Source organism: Cricetulus griseus, chromosome 2 (assembly GCF_003668045.3).
Source record: "Cricetulus griseus strain 17A/GY chromosome 2, alternate assembly CriGri-PICRH-1.0, whole genome shotgun sequence".
Taxonomy (NCBI): Eukaryota; Metazoa; Chordata; class Mammalia; order Rodentia; family Cricetidae; genus Cricetulus; species Cricetulus griseus.
In genome coordinates this window covers 31725836-31744266 of record NC_048595.1, presented here as the reverse complement: position 1 = coordinate 31744266, position 18431 = coordinate 31725836, and the positions used below count along the sequence as shown (strand labels likewise).

General features: G+C 41.1%; 1 protein-coding gene across 7 annotated transcripts in view; it reads left to right on the top strand.

Annotated features, from left to right (window-relative positions):
• Window positions 1–18431, top strand: part of Scmh1 (Scm polycomb group protein homolog 1) — a 155055-nt gene that overhangs the window by 26647 nt on the left and 109977 nt on the right. For all 7 annotated transcript variants that reach the window (XM_027399136.2, XM_035439656.1, XM_027399131.2 and 4 more), the window contains exon 2: window positions 18167–18297. The gene's annotated coding sequence lies outside the window, so the exon portion shown is untranslated. The remainder of the gene's footprint in view (window positions 1–18166; window positions 18298–18431) is intronic.

Genomic DNA, 18431 nt, shown 5'->3' with positions numbered 1-18431 from the left:
GGCTTAGTCACACTTTTGCCTCTAAATCTTATATTCCCAATACATTGCAAATAATAGTCAACATAATTAACTGAATATTTTCCAGCTTCATGGACATCAGAACAAGCACATATAAAGTCTATAAAAGCATTGTAACTCCTTTGTAGTTGTAAATATCACCAACAAAACAGATATGGACATAAAATGCCTATCTTTTAAAAAATAACACAGTCTATGGGATGATATTGAAATACTCTATAAATAGCATACCATCATCTTAGTATCTTTTGCAAATTAATCTGTTGTTGTCTCCAAGATGCACTTCATTTCTTAATAAAAATTATATTAACACTTGGCTCTTCAGTACTGTGCATACTTTTTAAAGCAAATTAGGCTCACATTTCCCACTATTTATTATTTAAACTAGTTACCAAGTTATATTGTGGTAGATAAAGGGTAAATGATTGAGCCAGATCCTGATGCTATTATTCCTGGGATTCACAGAGTGATAAAACCTAAATGGACCTAAGATAAAGTATATAAAGTACCAGTAAGTGAGAAGTGAATAAGCAGGAAGCAAAGATACTGCTGCCACTGCCACTGCCACTGCCACAGCCTCTGTGTCGGCAACTCTGGGTTTTCTGCTCCTGTGTCACACTTCAGTAAGCCATCTGAGAGAGTTGGTACTGTGTGTGCATATTTAATATGAAAAAGTAAATGTGTGCACATGTTCTTCTTAGCATTCCCCCAAAAAGTGATTTCAAGTTGAAAATCTTTAGTCAAATATACATTTAAGTATGCATAGCCTACCAAACATATAGCTTAACCTAGCCTACTTTAGATATGCATAGAATGCTTTACATTTAACTGACAGTTGGACAAAGTCATCCAACACAAAACCTAAATTGCAATAAAGTTGAATATCTCATGTAATTTGTTAAATACTATACTTTGAGTGAAAAACAGAATGATTGCATTGGGTACTGTGGTGGTTGGATGAGATTGGCCCCATAGGATCATATGTTTGATACTTGGAACTGTTTGGGAAAGATTCAGAGGTGTGTCCTTGTTGGAAGAGTTGTGTCATTGGGGGATGGCTTTGAGTGTCTCTTTGCCTCCTGGTTGTATCTTAAGATAGTGGCTTTTAGCTACATATCCAAGACCATGTTTGCTTGCCTGCTGCTACATTCCTCCCCATGAAGAGGTTTTGGACTCTAACTCTCTGAAACTGTAAGCCCCAAATAAATTCTTTCTTGTATAACTTTGGCCATGATGTTTCATCATAACAGAAAAGTGACCAAGACAGGTACCTTTTGCACCATTGTAAAGTTGAAAAATCTTAAGTCAAACCACAATAAATCACAGATCATCTGAATACATATATATGCAAAACTTTAAGTTGGAAAGGATTGCATAAGCTAAAACAAGGTCTTAGATTTGGAATATCAGATTTGGAAAGGACTTTAAAGGCTACAAGTCCAATCCTCCTTTTCTTTCTAGTGACTTAAAACCTTCACCAAGAGACTGTCTTGCTTCTGCTTTTGAACCCTCTAATTCATCCTTTTCTTTACAATGAGATTGTCTTATTGGATGGTTCTGACTGCCAAAATTTCTAAATAATGTGCTCATACCTTTTTACCTGTTACTTCCAATCTGTAGTTGGCATCCCCCCTCCCCCACCTGGAGTAATATTGAACAAGAGCAAACTTCACCACTCCTCTACATAAGAGGCCTCCAGATATTTACAAATGAGTTGTCTCTTTCTCCCAGTTCTTTTCCTCCTAACCTTCCATAGTTTCATACCCTGGGCTGGAAATATCGCTATCGCTCAGTGGTTAAGAGCATAGGCTGGTTTTTCAGAAGACCTAGATTCTATTCCCAGCACCTGTATGGTGACTCATAACCATCTGTAACTCTGGTTTCAAAGTATCCAATGCCATCTTCTGACCTCTGCAGGTACCATGTACACATATAGTACTTGTACACACATGTAGGCAAAGCATCCATACACATGTAATAAAAAAAAAAGCTTTCTGTCCTTGTCTATTTGAAATGAGATTATGTACCCATAGCACATGCAGAGTTACAGATCTAGATTTGAGGATAAGGACCTATCTCTGTTTTATTCTGACACAAAGTAAAGCATATAGAACTATCATCTCTTTTATTCTAATGAGGCTGAGCATGGTGATACTCTAAATCTCAGATACTTTAGAAGACTGCACATTTGAAGCTAACTTAGACTGTATATTGAGACTTCATCTCAACAAACTGAAAGTCAAGTACTAGCCAGGTTTGTGATGATGGTAGTGGAACATTACTTCTTTCATGACATCTACATCTGTCTTCTCTGTTCAAGAAGCATGAGCCAGAATTCTAAAGAGTATCAGCTTCTCCTTTGTGGCTCACACTTATGGAAGATGTTAGAAAAGGTCAGCATTTCTATGAACTAGCTGCCTTTGCTTGTTGAAGAAAGTGTTGATATTCTCTGGGATTCTTCTCTTTGTATGCACACACACAGAGATGCATGGTTTGTTATAAAGCAAGTGGGAGAGATCTGCCTCCTCTTGTTTGTTCACATCTGCTATGTAGAGGAAACAGGATTGGCTGGTTTGCTGTTCTTTCTTCTGGAACATCACCCCAGAGGAATATTAATCTAACTCTAGTCTCCAAATGAAGTGTATGAATTAAGAGGCTCTGTGCCCCCGCCCTCGGGGCTCCGGTAATTCGTGAGTCCAAGGTGGATCAAGCCTGAAAATAATGGGCAGAAAAGAAGATCGAGACCAAGCGATTTTTGTCAAGGTCTGACTTTATTGATTATTACAAGGGGTTTTTAAAGAGAGAGGAGGAAGCAGAGAAAGAGGAGGTGGGGGGAGGAATGAATGTTAATTGCTCAGCAATTTCCTGTGTTTACCTCAAGCACTAACCTAAGGAAGTGGGGGAAGGAATAGATGCTAATTGCTTAGGTCCCGGAACCTAAGGGGTGGGATGCTAGACTAGCTGGCGGCTAGTTAGGCATGGGGGGGGGGTTGCCAAGGCTGGTTTCTGACATCTCCCCCTACTAAGTATAATAAAATGGAGTGTCTGGCTTAGGCTACATGATGGGCACCCAGAGCCAGGACCCTATGTTTTATGGTATTGTAATTTATATAACAGTGAGGGGTAGTGCCTCTGTTTTAGGCTACATGAGGTGCATCCGCCCCCGGCACTCAGGTGACCTTTCATAAGGCTAGCAGCTTGGGAGTGCTTTGGAGTGGGCATCTGGGGGTTGGCCTCATGCTAATCCCCTCATGGAGGGCGCTACTGCCTTTGGGGTGGGTCGGCATCTGGCCTGCGGCACCACGATATTCCTAACATGGACGGCTCCAAGGCTAAGGAAATCGGGAGGTTCAATGTTCAAGGCCTGAAAAATCCAGTCCTTTAGGACTGTGGGGGTTTTCATTGTCGTCAGGCAGCTCAGAATCTAATGCCTCCAGGCCATGGTAGTGGATCAAAACCGGTTTTTCGAGGATGGTGTCAATCTGAGACTTAATGAATCTGGTTAGTTTTTGAAAAGGTAAAGGTGACAGTATAAGTAGTCAATCCAGTAGAACAGGCAAGGTAGAAATTAAGTGCCTGTAATTCCCTGATAAAAGGGGAGGGGTGGAAGAATAGCAGACCCAACAGTCCTCTATATTAGGGAGTGGTTGGCTTGATGAAGGGCCTGAACAGTAGGGTTAATTAAGGAGAGAGTGAGTCAGCGGAGGAGGGAGGTCCTGGGGGGAAAAATGGTCAGGGGTTCCCTAGTCTGGAGAGGCCCCTAAGGCTAAAGCACATAAGTCAACTATCAGGGGGGAATAGGTCGTAATAGTTGCGGAGGCATTGGCAGCATCACAGGCTGGGTTGATGATCATCCAGGTGTAGTTGTAGATCTGATAAGGGCTTCCAGCAGCAACAGCAATCGAAGATGGGAACACACAAGTAGCCAAAACGACAGCATCTTTTATCTAGAATTAAGCAGAATTAGAAGGCTTCTCAGGGGCTTCCCTGGGTGGATTATATAGTTTTAAAAGGCGTTTAGGCAACTATCTAGCATTATTGGCCTGAGTATCAAAAATACATGCATGTCCTTTTCTCCAAATGAGGACCGGATCTGGTCCGTGCCATTTGTGAGTTAGGGGATCTTTCCATAAGGCTTGAGCATAATTTTGAGCCGTTGATGGATGCCAGAGGCGATCCGTGGCTGATTTTCCTGTAGCATCATATGTGAGGAAATTTAGCACAAACAATGCATGGTATAGAACTCCTCCTCCTTAGGCAACCTGGTGGCTGCCCACTCCTGGGAGGTCACCATATTGATGCCGAACTTTAGTGCAGACACCCGATCGGCATAGCGCACTACAGCCCAGAACTCCTGGATTCAAGCGATCCTCCTGTCTCAGCCTCCCAAGTAGCTGGAACGACAGGCGTGCGCCACCGCGCCAGGCCCATGCGTCCCCGCTGGCTCAGGAGCCACCACTGCCCGAGCTGTGGACTCGCCTCATATCTCGCCGCCGCTACAGAAGCACAGAAGCACGGAGACAGGTGCTTCATTCCCAAGTCAGTGGCATGCCGAGTCCCCAAAGGCCCAGCCGTCCCTGCTGCTAGCCCGGGCTCGGCAGGCAGGTCCACGCGAGCTGGGCAGGACTAGGCCATGCGGGCTGTTCCGGTAGCACCAGCACAAAATTGCTGGAAAGCTTTGCTAGTATATCCAGACCCATTATCTGTTTTTATAACTTTTGGCGTTCCCATGTAAGCAAAACATCTTAAACAGTGACTTATAACATGCATTCGCCATAAATGGTTGGGGAGCAGACCTTGAGGATTCACCCTTAAATTAGCCATAGCCATATTGTGGACATATTCCTCATTGTTTGATGTTTTGACCAGCAGTCTCTCGGGTTAAGCCAAATTTCTTTCTTACACTTTTGCTATTATGATGAAGAAGGTTACAAGCCTGTCGAGCTTTTTCTATTTCAGCTGATTTTGTTAATTAGTTAATTCATTTCATTTGGCTAGTAATCAAGGAAAGGCCTATTTAATAGGTTCCCAGTGTGACCCATAAACATGATAATTCTCTTAGGTGAATAATATTTTGAATTTGCTCAAATAACATTTTGACTTGAGTATTACTAGACCCTATGCATGGGACTGTTTCTGTTACCTTATAAGCCTTAAAGACATAGTGACTGTCAGTATACAAATTAAATGAATTATTTACCAGGATCTGCAAGACCACTGCAACTGCTTGCAGTTTGATTATTTGAGCTGAAGCCAGAGCTGTCTGTCTGCTCTATCTATTCCTTTCTATTAATAACCTATGCAAGTGACTCTCCCAATAGAACTATTGGTAAAAACTAACATAGCATATTTTTACAGGACTGCTTTTTACAATTTTGGAAATACAAAAAGATGCATTAGTGCAAATTATAACAGTCCATGAGCTAGAAACTGATTATCAATTCTTCCTGAAAACTGAGCAAAGGCAATCGCCCATGATTTATTGTTCTGAAACAACCAATTAAACTGTTGCTTAGTGTAGGAGACACATATCATACTTGGTTTTCTCTTAAAATACTTCTTAGAATCTATATGGCATTTCTGTACCATGTAGGCTAATGCTTTAAAGTAAGGGTTTAAAATATTTAGGATGGGTAGGCGCAACCATAGTAATGGTTCCTTCTGCCATAAAACAGAAGTCGGACTATGCTTTGTGGGGAGCATATAAGCTTCCCATGGTTTTGCATAGTCAATATATCTGATGATGCTAAATCACCTCCTCTAATTATAGAACTTGTCTACCTTCCTGGTTAGCTGTCTGGGTACATCTGGATCATTATCTCCTTATAGAATCTTACTTAAATGATTTAAATCATCATTAGATGTCCCCAAAAAGGTACCTAACCAATGAATCTTTTATAACAATTTCTTTAAAAAACTCATTTGAAGATTTTAAACTATCTTTTCCAATTGTTATCTATTAAGCTTTAATTTCTTTAGAATACAACATATGTCCTTAACAATTTTCCAGATTTATTTAAAGTTTCTGAGTAGTCTTTTTTAATCTAACCTTCGAACCTGACAAGCTGATAAGATCTCATTTGCATCTTAGTTTACCTGGCCTAATTGCACTTGCAAAGACATATTCAAGCTGTGAATCTAACAGGATGGCTTTCTCCTGAGGCTTCTTATAAACCCTTTTTTAAAATCATGTATCAACTTTTATTTTATAGATTTTCCTTTTTGAACCATAAAAATTTTAGTAAGACCTGTATCCTCTCATCTGCCAAATTTTACAGAATCATCCATAGATTTCTCATGTCTCTAAGCTGACGCTATAGGCTTTTGCTAACTTTTTAATTGACTATCTCCTAGGGCTCAAATCATTATTTTTCCGGTTAAGACATTGACTGACTGAATGCTCTTTTTGACCATATTAAAGTGATTTTGATATTTTTTAAACAATATCCGAGGCAATGTAAATATCTCTAATCATATCCAAGGCAATTTAGGTTATTTCCATTCATCTGCATTCATAAATTCACAATCACATCACACATTCAGGTGTGGCCACACCGTTCATTCATAACTTGCATACGTCTCACATTTCTCCTTTTGCCTAGGTTATGATCAGTTTGTTGAAAAGAAAAATCCCTAATTGAAATTTCTAACATAGTAGCTATAGTTAATCATTGAAATATGAGCATCCAAAATTTGAACAATTCTAAGCTTAAATATGTTGTCCTTTCTTCTCTATAAGTCTCAAAAACAGTTTCTGTCTGGCTGTATCCATAGCATTTATATACATTGACTAGCCATCAGACATGGCAGCATCTCCCAAGGCTGTAAGTTACCAGGAGGAGGCAGGCTCTCCGCTGCTCTGTCAGCCATTTTGTCTAGCCTGCCGCAGACGCCTGCACGAGGTGGCACCAAGCCGCTGGCTGAGGGCTGGCAGACTGAGGCCGCTGCCATAGCTGACCTTGGCCTTAGCTCGACTATGCCCTCTGGGCCACTGAAAAATCTGCAGCTGTATTTTGGGCACAAGCCTGATACCTTATTTTCTCTTTTGTTGGGACTCTGTCTGACCTGGGACCCTTCCTGAACATGTCCAAACAACCTCTAGAAGGCTCTGTGCATTTCTTCCTCCCTATGCCTTGCTCTCTGTGTAGGAATAACTTATTTTTAACTGAATTTCCTGTAAGGCAGCCATCATCGCTAATCCATGAGTGTAAGCTAGGTCCACATCTGAAAAATTCTTAATGAACTCGCCACATCAGTCCTCTTCCTGTGAGGCCTTAGCGTGGTCTGGCATGCAGTACCAGCATTCTCATAAGCTAGCTGTTTCACAATCAAAGTTCCAACATCTGTGTCTCCAACTTTTTTGTAAAATTCCATATAGGCCTAGAAATCAATTCTCAACTAACTCCCTAGGTCCCTGCCTGCTGTCTGTAACAAATATCTTCCTCCTGACCAGCAGGTCTTGGTTACCCGCTTTCAATTTCCTAGGGGTGAGGCTTCTACAGCAATATTCCCTATCAGCCTCTGTTGGTCCATACTGGACATAAGCCATTATTAGTTCCTAGAGCTGTTTAAATGGTATTGGCACATGTATCCTGCTATGTTCCCCTGAGCCACTCTCTCTGATCCAAGGAAACCTGTAAATTTTTTATCTCCTGTAAGCAATTTCGCTAAAATTTCCAATGCTCTTAGCTCTTGCAGAATTTTACCATTGAGTATTTGCCTTTCTGTATTTCCAGTTTAAAATGAAAGAAGGAGGTGAAGACTCCCTCCATCTTGGTACTTATTAACTCTCTCTTCCTGCTGATCCCAATCATTGGTCCTGTATATTCTTTACCATCCCGCTGCCCCTTAGTAGGCGCGGAGGTTTCTCTTCTCCATTACATTCCTAGATATCTCCCGAGGGCCTGCGTGTATGTGAGGCCGCACCTATGTCTTCCCAAGACCCCGCGCAACTCGAAATGCTGCATCATGGCGGTGGCTTTTGTAAGCGGGAAGGATCCTTTTAAAACTTTTAAACTCTAAAATCTCCTGTACTTGAGCAGTCTAGGCTTCTACTATCTGTTTCTGGTTTGGGGTTTGAACTAAAGACAGGGTAATTTTTAAGGTTTTTAGGGGAATGAGGCTCAAGGCCCGTAACTAAAAGTCTGTGAAGAAACTGCCTCAGGTCCCTTTTCTATGAGCAATCTGTTAAGGTCCTTCTCTGACCTTTTTCTGTTAGACCCCCGAAAACTCAAGTATCCGGGGTCTCAGGCCAGGTTCGCGGTCACCCCAATCACCAGGCGGATTCGAGAGCTTGCTGCAAACTGCATGAGGCTTTATTGTAATTTAACGAACTAACCCCATGTTAGCTCGGGTCTTTCACCCACCCGCCATGGCAGACGGCTAGAAAAGACGGCTCCTACGGGCTCCCAAAAGATCTTATAGGGCAGCGTAAGGGGAGTGTCTAGGGGTACGCACAGGCTTACGCACAGGCTCACGATTGGTGTGCTTCCAGGCTTGGAGGGCTTGCCCTGTGTTGATTGGTCAACTGGTTGTTATGGCTCATAGGCCCTCCCAGGGTGGTTGCTATGCTCTCTACGTCATTGCTGTGCGCTTGTCCGTAAAGCACACCCAGAGCCATAAAGCATAGCGCCACCAGCTAACTTCTGATTGGTTCCTTGTCACGAGACAGGCATCTGACTTTCTGGTTTCTAGGACAAGGTCATAGAAGCACATGTTCGACCATTATGGCTGCCAAAAGGGAAGCCGGTTCCTTCATTTCCAAGTTAGGGGATGAATGTCTGGGCTTTCTAAAATGACCCATGGACTGTTCTTGACAAAAAGGCAAAAAACTGAATCAAGTCCTTACATTTTACTCAAACTCCTCTTTCCTGAAAGGAAGTGTTTGACTTCCTTAGACAATATTTGGCCCAAAATTATGGAATGGAATGAGGGGGGACTTACCAGGGAATCAGTCACTCATGAGCCTTGAGAACTTTTCCCAGACCAGCATCTGTCGCAATCCGGTGAGCAGAACTTCCTGTCGGTGTGCACTACCGAGGTTTCCTTGGGGGGTGGCGGTCTCCGTTCGGCGAAGAATCCCTACCTTGAGCCACACATTTGGGTGCCACCTGCCCCGGCCCGAGGGACTCTGGTAATTCGTGAGTCCGAGGTATATCAAGCCTGAAAATAATAGGCGGAAAAGAAGAGCAAGACCAAGTGATTTTTGTCAAGGTCTGACTTTATCGATTATTACAAGGGGTTTTTAAAGAGAAAGGAGGAAGCAGAGAAAGAGGAGGTAGGGGGAGGAATGAATGTTAATTGCTCTCAGGCCAGAGCAGGCATCTGGAATCTCCTGTGTTTACCTCAAGCACTAACCTAAGGAAGTGGGAGAAGGAATAGATGCTAATTGCTTCTCAGGCCAGGTCCCGGAACCTGAGGGGTGGGTTGCTAGACTAGCTGGCAGCTAGTTAGGCATGGGGTGTCGCCAAGGCTGGCTTCTGACAGCTCTGGAGACAGAGAATCAACTGAGAGGCACTAAGAATACCAGCTAATGGAAGTAGCTCATCAGTTGTGTATTCCACACCGGTTCTCTAGCTGTTCCAAACAGGTGTTTTATTTCTAGCTCTTACATTTTGAGCTCGTATATACTGGCTTAGAATTATGTTTTATCCAAAACCAAAGGAGTTGTCTTTTCTTAGTGGGTCTTCCAAAGTATGTTTGATGCATCTTTGTCTTCCAGGATCATTTTTTTCTCAAGGTTTTATTTTTTCCAAGAAATTATTTTTTATTAGTTTAAATTAGAAACAAGTGTGGATTCCTCCTCCCTCTCCTTTTCCCTCCCCTCTTCTCCCACCCCCCACCAATCCCCTACCCCATCCCCCCTCTACTCCCTATGGAGGGCCTTACTCTCCCTGGGGGAGTCCCCAAAGTCTGTCATATCATCCTGGGCAAGGCCTAGGCCCTCCCCGATGTGTACAGGCTGAGAGAGCATCCCTCCACGTGGAGTGGGCTCCCAAAGTCCTTTCTTATGCCAGAGATAAATACTGATCTACTACAGGGGCCCCATAGAGTGCTGAGGCCTCCTCACTGACATCCATATTCAGGGGTCTGGATCAGTCCCATGCTGGCCTCCCAGACATCAGTCTAGGGTCCATGGGCTCCCCCTGGTTCAGGTCAGCTGTTTCTGTGGGTTTCACCAGCCTGGTCTTGACCTCTTTGCTCACCATTCCTCCCTCTCTGCAACTGGGTTCCAGAGTTCAGTTCATTGTTTAGCTGTGGGTGTCTGCCTCTGCTTCCATCAGCCACTGGATGAGGGCTCTAGGATGGCATAAAAAGTAGTCATCAATCTCATTTTAGGGGAAGGGCATTTAGGTTGTCATCTCCACCATTGCCTGGATTGTCAGTTCGTGTCATCCTTGTAGGTCTCTGGAAATCTCCCTAGTGCCAGATCTCTCCTCGGGCCTATAATGGCTCCCTCTAATATGGTGTCTCTCATCCTGCTCTCCTCCATTCTTCCCACAACTCAATATTTCTGTTCCTCCATTTCCTCCTCTCCTTTGCTCTTCTCCTCCTCTCATTCTGGCAGCTCCGTCTCCCCTACCCTCATGCTCCCAATCAGCCCAGGATTTCCTGCCCCTCCCATTCCTGGGGTCCAAGCATTTATCCCCTAGAGTCCTTCATGTTTCCCAATTTCTTTGGTGAAGAGTATTGTAGGCTGGTAATCCTTTGCTCTATGTCTAGAATCCATATATGAGTAAGTACATACCAGGTTTGTCTTTTTATGACTCACTCAGGATGATTTCTTCTAGTTCCATCCATTTGCCTGCGAATTTCAAGATTCCATTGCTTCTTTCTGCTGAGTAGTACTCCATTGTATAAATGTACCACATTTTCTCCATCCATTCTTCAGTTGAGGGGCATCTAGGTTGCTTCCAGGTTCTGGCTATTACAAACAATGTTGCTATGAACATGATTGAACATATGTCCTTGTTGTGTGAACGTGCATTATGTGGGTATATACCCAAGAGAGGAATTGCTGGATCTTGAGGTAGACTGATGCCCATTTTTCTGAGTAACCGCCATACTGATTTCCAGAGTGGTCTTACAAGTTCACACTCCCACCAGCAATGGAGGAGTGTTCCTTTTTCTCCACATCCTCTCCAGCATAGATGGTCATTGGTATTTTTGATTTTAGCCATTCTGACAGGTGTGAAGTGGTATCTCAGAGTTGTTTTGAGTTGCATTTCTCTGATGGCCAAGGATTTTGAGCACTTTAAGTGTCTTTCAGCCATTTCATATTCCTCTATTGAGAATTCTCTATTTAGTTCTACACCCCACTTTTTAATTTCATTGTTTGGTGTTTTGGTGGCTAGCTTCTTGAGTTCATTGTATATTTTGGATATCAGCCGTCTGTCAGATGTGGGGTTGAAGATATTTTCTCATTCTGTGGGCTGTCGTGTTTGTCTTTATGACCCTGTCCTTTGCCTTACAGAAACTTCTCAGTGTCAGGATGTCCCATTTATCAATTGAAGATCTCAATGTCTGTGCTACTGGTGTAATGTTCAGGAAGTGGTCTCCTGTGCCAATTAGTTCAAGGGTAATTCCACTTTCTCTTCTAGAAGGTTCAGTGTGGCTGGATTTATGCTGATATCTTTGATCCATTTGCACTTAAGTTTCGTGCATGGTGACAGATATGGATCTATCTGCAATCTTCTGCATGTTCCAATCCAATTGTGCCAGCACCATTTTTGAAGATGCTATCTTTCTTCCATTGTATAGATTGAGCATCTTTGTCAAAAATAAGGTGCTCATAGGTGCGTGGGTTAATATCAGGGTTTTCAATTCAATTCCATTGATCTATCTGTCTATTTTTGTGCCAATACCAAGCTGTTTTCAGAACTATGGCTCTATAATAGAGCTTGAAGTCAGGGATGGTGATGCCACCAGAAGATCCTTTATTGTACAGTGTTGTTTTGGCTATCCTGGGTTTTTTTTTTTTTCCATATGAAGTTGAGTATTGTTCTTTCTGTGAAGAACTGTGTTGGGATTTTGATGGGGATTGCATTGACTCTGTAGATTACTTTTGACAAGTTTGCCATTTTTACTATGTTGATTCTACCTATCCAAGAGCATGGGAGATCTTTCCATTTTCTAGTATCTTCTTTAATTTCTTTCTTTAAAGACTCAAAGTTCTTACTGTACAGGTCTTTCACTTTTTTGGTTAGTTTTACCCCAAGATAATTTATGTTGCTTGTGGATATTGTGAAGGGCAATGTTTCTCTGATTTCTTTCTCATTGCATTTATCATCTGTATAAAGTAGGGCTACTGATTTTTTATAGTTAATTTCGTATCCTGCTACATTGCTGAAGGTGTTTATCAGCTGTAGGAGTTCCCTAGTAGAGTTTTTCAGGTCACTTATATAGACTATCATATATCATCTGCAAATAGTGAGAGTTTGACTTCTTCCTTTCCGATTTGTATACCTGTGATCTCCTTTTGTTGTCTTATTGCTCTAGCTAGAACTTCAAGTACAATATTGAAGAGATATGTAGAGAATGGACAGCCTTGTCTTGTTCCTGATTTTAGTGGAATCTCTTTGAGTTTCTCTCCATTTAGTTTGATGTTGGCTGTTGGTTTGATGTATATTGCTTTTATCATGTTTAGATATGTTCCTGTTATTCCTGTTCTCTCCAAGATCTTTATCATGAAAGGGTGCTGGATTTTGTCAAAGGCTTTTTCAGCATCTAGTGAGATGATCATGTGGTTTTTCTTTTTCAGGTTGTTTATATGGTGGATTACATTGATGGATTTTCGTATGTTGAACCATCCTTGCATCTCTGGGATGAAGCCTACTTGATCATAGTGGATGATTTTTCTGATGTGTTCTTGGATTCAATTTGCCAATATTTTGTTGAGTATTTTTGCATCGATGTTCATGAGGGATATTGGTCTGTAGTTCTCTTTTTTAGTTGTATCTTTGTGTGGCTTGGGTATCAAAGTGATTGTAGCTTCGTAAAAAAGAGTTTGGCAATATCCCTTCTGCTTCTATTGTGTGGAACAACTTGTGCAGTATTTGGTGTTACCTCTTGTTTGAATTTCTGGTAGAATTCTGCAGTGAAGCCATATGGCCCATTTTTTGGGTTGGGAGGCTTTTGATGACTGCTTCTATTTCATTAGGGATTATAGGTCAATTTAAACTGCTTATCTGTTCTTGGTTTAATTTTGGTAAGTGATATCTATCCAGGAAACTGTCCATTTCCTTTAGATTTTTGAATTTTGTGGAGTACAGGTTTTCAAAGAATGATCTGATGATTATCTGGATTTCCTCAGTGTCCGTTGTTATATCCCCCTTTTCGTTTCTGATTTTGTTAATTAGCATGCTCTCTCTCTGCGTTTTGGTTAGTTTGGATATAGGTTTGTCTATCTTATTGATCTTCTCAAAGAACCAACTCTTTGTTTTATTGATTCTTTGTAATGTTTTCCTAGTTTCTGCTTTATTGATTTCAGCCCTCAGTTTGATTATTTCCTGGCATCTACTTCTCTGTGGTGAGTTTGCTTCTTTTTGTTCTAAAGCTTTCAGTTGTTCTGTCAATTCTCTAATGTGACTGTTCTCCAGTTTCTTCATATGAGCACTTAGTCCTATGAACTTTCCTCTTAGCACTGCTTTCAAAGTGTCCCATAAGTTTGCGTATGTTGTGTCTACATTCTCATTAAATTCTAGGAAGTCTTTTAATTTCTTTTTTATTTCTTCCTCAACCCAGAAATGGTGTAATTGGGTGTTACTCAATTTCCATGAGTTTGTAGGTTTTCTGCCATTCGTATTGCTGTTGAATTCTAGCTTTAAAGCATGGTGATCTGATAAGATACAGGGGTTATTTCAATTCTTTTGTATCTGTAGAGGTTTGCTTTGTTGCCAACTATGTGGTCAATTTTAGAGAAGGTGCCATGTGGTGCTGAGAAGAAAGTATATTCTTATGTGTTTGGATGGAATGTTCTATAGATATCTGTTGAACTCAGTTGGGTCATACATAACTTCTGTCAGATCCTTTGTTTCTTTGTTAAGTTTCTGTCTGGTGGTCCTGTCTAGTGGTGTAAGGGGGGGGGTGTTGAAGTCTCCTACTATAAGTGTGTGTGGTTTTATGTGTGGTTTGAGATTCAGTAATGTTTCTTTTACAAATGTGGGTGCCTTTGTATTTGGGGCATAGATGTTCAGGATTGAGACTTCATCTTGATTAACTTTTCCTGTGACGAGTATGAAATGTCCTTCTTCATCTCTTTTGATTGATTTTAATTTGAAGTCTAATTTGTTAGATATTAGGAGTGCTACACCAGCTTGTTTCTTGGGCCCATTTGATTGGAAAATCTTTTCCCAAACCTTTACTCTGAGGTAATGCCTGTCTTTGAAGTTGAGGTGTGTTTCTTGTATACAGCAGAAGGATGGATTCTGTCTTCGTATCCATTCTGTTAGCCTGTATCTTTTTGTGGACAGGTTGAGACCATTGACATTGAGGGATATTAATGTTCATTGATTGTTTGTTCTTGTTTGTTTTGGATTTATTGTTGGTGGTGTCATTGTGTGTGTGTTTCACCCTTCTGTTTCTTTTCGTGTTTGGTAAAATTGGATTATCTATTGCCTGTGTTTTTGTGAGTGTAGTTATTTTCGTTGGGTTGAAGTTTTCCTTCTAGAACTTTCTGTAGTGCTGGATTTGTGGATATGTATTGTTTAAGTCTGGTTTTGTCATGGAATATCTTATTTTCTCCATTTATTGTGATTGAAAGTTTTGCTGGGTACAGTAGTCTGGGTTGGCATCCATACTCCCTTAGTGTTTGTAGGATATCTATCCAGGACCTTCTGGCTTTCAAAGTTTCCATTGAGAAGTCGAGTGTGATTCTGATAGGTCTGCCTTTATATGTTACTTGGCCCTTTCCCTTTGCTGCTCTTAATATTTTCTCTTTATTTTGAAGGTTTGGTGTTTTGATTATAATGTGTCGAGGGGACTTCTTTTTGTGGTCCAGTCTGTTTGGTGTTCTGTAAGCTTCTTGTAGTTTCATAGGCATATCCTTCTGTAGGTCGGGGAAGTTTTCTTCGATGATTTTGTTGAATATGTTTTCTGTACCTTTGAGCTGTATTTCTTCACCTTCTTCTATACCTATTATTCTTAGGTTCGGTCTTTTTATGGTGTCCCATATTTCCTGGATATTTTGTGTTAAGGATTTGTCGGACTTGAGATTTTCTTTGGTCGATGACTGTGTATCCTCTAGAGAGTCTTCAACAACTGAGATTCTCTCTTCCATCTGTTGAATTCTATTGGTTATACTCACATCTTTAGTTCCTGATCGTTTATCCATCCTTTCTATTTCCAGCATCACCTCATTCTGTGTTTTCTTTAATGTTTCTATTTCAGTTTTCAAACCTTGAACTGTTTCAAGTGCTTCCTTCACTTGTTTGGTTGTTTTTTCTTGGCTTTCTTGAGATTCTTTAAGAGATTTGTTTACTTCTTGAATTCTTCAGCTTGTCTTTTCCTTCATCTCATGTAATTTTTTGCTTGTTTTTTCTTCTATTTCATTAAGGGATTTTCTTATTTCCTCTTTAAAGGATTCTATCATCTTCCTAAGATAATCTTTGAGGTCCATCTCTTCTTCATGCTCTATGTTGGGCTTTTCAGATCTTGCTGGTGTGGAGTCCCTGGATTCTGGTGGTGTCTTATTGGTTTTTCTGTTGTTGAGTCTTTTCTTATTCTGTCTTCTTCCAATCCCTTCTTCCAGTGAGTGCAGGTGGTGTTTCTCCCTCTCTCTGGTGGCTGGTGGAGGGCTCAGCCTCTGAGGCTCGGGCATCCACCGAAGGACAGAGGGCAGGGTGTAGACAGGGGTGAGGTGTGTCCTGACTCAGGGTGGGTCTTCCAGTCTGGGCTGGTCCACTCTTGTCTGGGGGAGGAGGGGTGTTTCAGGAAGAAGAGAGCAGGTGTTGATGGAGGAGGTTGGGGGGAGGGCAGAGGAGCACCCAGACTCACCTGAGGCGAGGGCATCCACTGCAGGATAGAGGGCGGGCTGTAGACCCCTTTAAACCTTTACCACTTCACCCTGACATCACCCTGCACACACCCCAATGGGAGTGGTCGGGCACACCTGTAGCCAGCCCTTAGGAGGTGTGGTTACAGTGTCTCCCTACAATCAAGAGCATTTTTTTTTTTTTTTTTTTTTTTTGCAGTGGAACTGATTTGGTCCCTAGTACCTATACAGGTAGTTTACAACCACTTGTAACATTAACTCCAGAGAATACAATACCTTCTTTTGACTTCCACAGGTTACCCATGCACATGTTCATAAACTAGACACACACACACACACACACACACACACACACACACACACACACACTCAATAAAAATAGAAAGCAGGGCTAGAGCGAGGGTTCAGTGGCTAAGAGCACATACTATTTATTTTTGGAGAGGGCCCAAGTTTTTTTAAATTAATTTTTATTTAAATTAAAACAATCTTATTGTACATACCAGTCTCAGTTCCCTCTCCCTCTTGTCCTCCCACTCCCCCCACCATCTCCCCATCCTACCCCCATCCACTCCTCAGGGAGGGTGAGGCCTCCCATGGGGGATCATCAAAGTCTGTCACATCACTTGAGGCAGGACCTACATCCTCCCCTGTGTATCTAGGCTGAGAGAGTGTCCCTCCATAGGGAATGGATTCCAAAAGCCCATTCATGCACTAGGGATAAATACTGGTTCCACTGCCAGCGGCACTATAGACTAGAGAGGGCCCAAGTTTGCTTCCCAGAATTCATGCTGGATGGCTCAGACCTGCCTGTAATTCCAGCTCTAGGGAATCTGATGCTTCTGAACTTGCAGGAATCCACATTCATATACACATAACCCACACATATACTCATAATTGAAATCTTTAATAAATAAATGGCCTAGGCCGGGTGGTAATGGCGCACGCCTTTATTCCCAGCACTCGGGAGGCAGAGACAGGCAGATTTCTTTCTGTGAGTTCGAGACTAGCCTAGTCTACAAGAGCTAGTTCCAGGACAGCCTCCAAAGCCACAGAGAAACTCCCCCCAAAAAATGAAAGAAAGAAATGGCCTAAATATCACTTCTTACAAGAAAGATTTTTTAATAAAAAAATAATAAAATGAAAAATGTTTTAAAAGAATATCATTTGGGTTCAAGTTCTGATTTTTCTAATGAAAGGAAGTTAATTGACTTGGTATTACTTCCTTAGTAGTAAAAGGAGATAATAATAATATTAATATGGTGAATTATTCAGCAAGATACTATCAGTAAAAATACTTAGTAAATGACCTGGCATATGGTGGATACTTTAGTGATAGTTATATAACATTAAGAATTAATAGTAATATATGTTACAGTTTACAGCTGATTTTTATAATATCATATGCTGAATTTGCCCAAGCTTTCCTGTCTTCGGGAGTGATCAGGGTGATGTTTTATCAAACTTGGAAAGAATTCTTCTATAGCCCTGTTGATATTCCACATAGCTTTCTTTTAAAATTTTGCAGAAATACCTCCAAGTATACTGGAACATACATATAATCCTGGGACTTGGGAGCCTGAGAACTTAAGTGGATTTTAAGTTCAAGGCAAGCCTGGGCGCTCTCTCTCTGTTTGTGTATATATATGTGTGTGTGTGTGTGTATGTGTGTGTGTGTGTGTGTGTATACACAAGGTATACACACACATATATATAGTGAAACAAAGAAAAACAAAACAAAAAAACTTTTCAAAAATATCAAAGTCTTTATATTCTTTTTATCTGCAGTTTCCAATACAGTGGACACTTTCAAACCCTGTCTCTAAATACATTCAAATTATGGGGCTAGGGTTTCAAAATATGGATGGTAGAGTTTAGTTCATAATACATATTAATGGGTTTTGTGATTTTTGGATTTTTCTGGTTTTATTTGATTAGTTGGAAACTGTTTATATTTAATATTTGCATAGGAACAAATATAGAAAATATTTGTATTTATTATTGTACTTGTAATATGGTACTTTTCAACTCTGAGAAACTCTAGTAGCAAAAATATGTATTGAAATGCATTGTTTTTCTTAATAGTGCAGCCCAGTATTAGTACTTAAAGGTCTCACCATAAGATTTTAACTGTCTTCTCTCCACTTCCTTTCTTTACAGATGGAGAAATTAATATACAAAGAAACTGACTTGTCAGAGGTCAAAGAAAAGTATAGGTGGATCAAGAAATAAGTCCCAAGCCTCTTCTCTCCTTGCTTAGTTTTTTTGTCCATTGACTATGCAGCCTAGTGGTAAGTATTCATTTATTTGTCCTAGCAGTTAATAGAACTAAGGAGACGTAACAAAGAGTGAATTTAAGGAATCTGCCTTCTTCTGCCTCCCGAGTGTTCTGTGGTTCTTAAAGAGAATTCCAAGGTTTACTAGG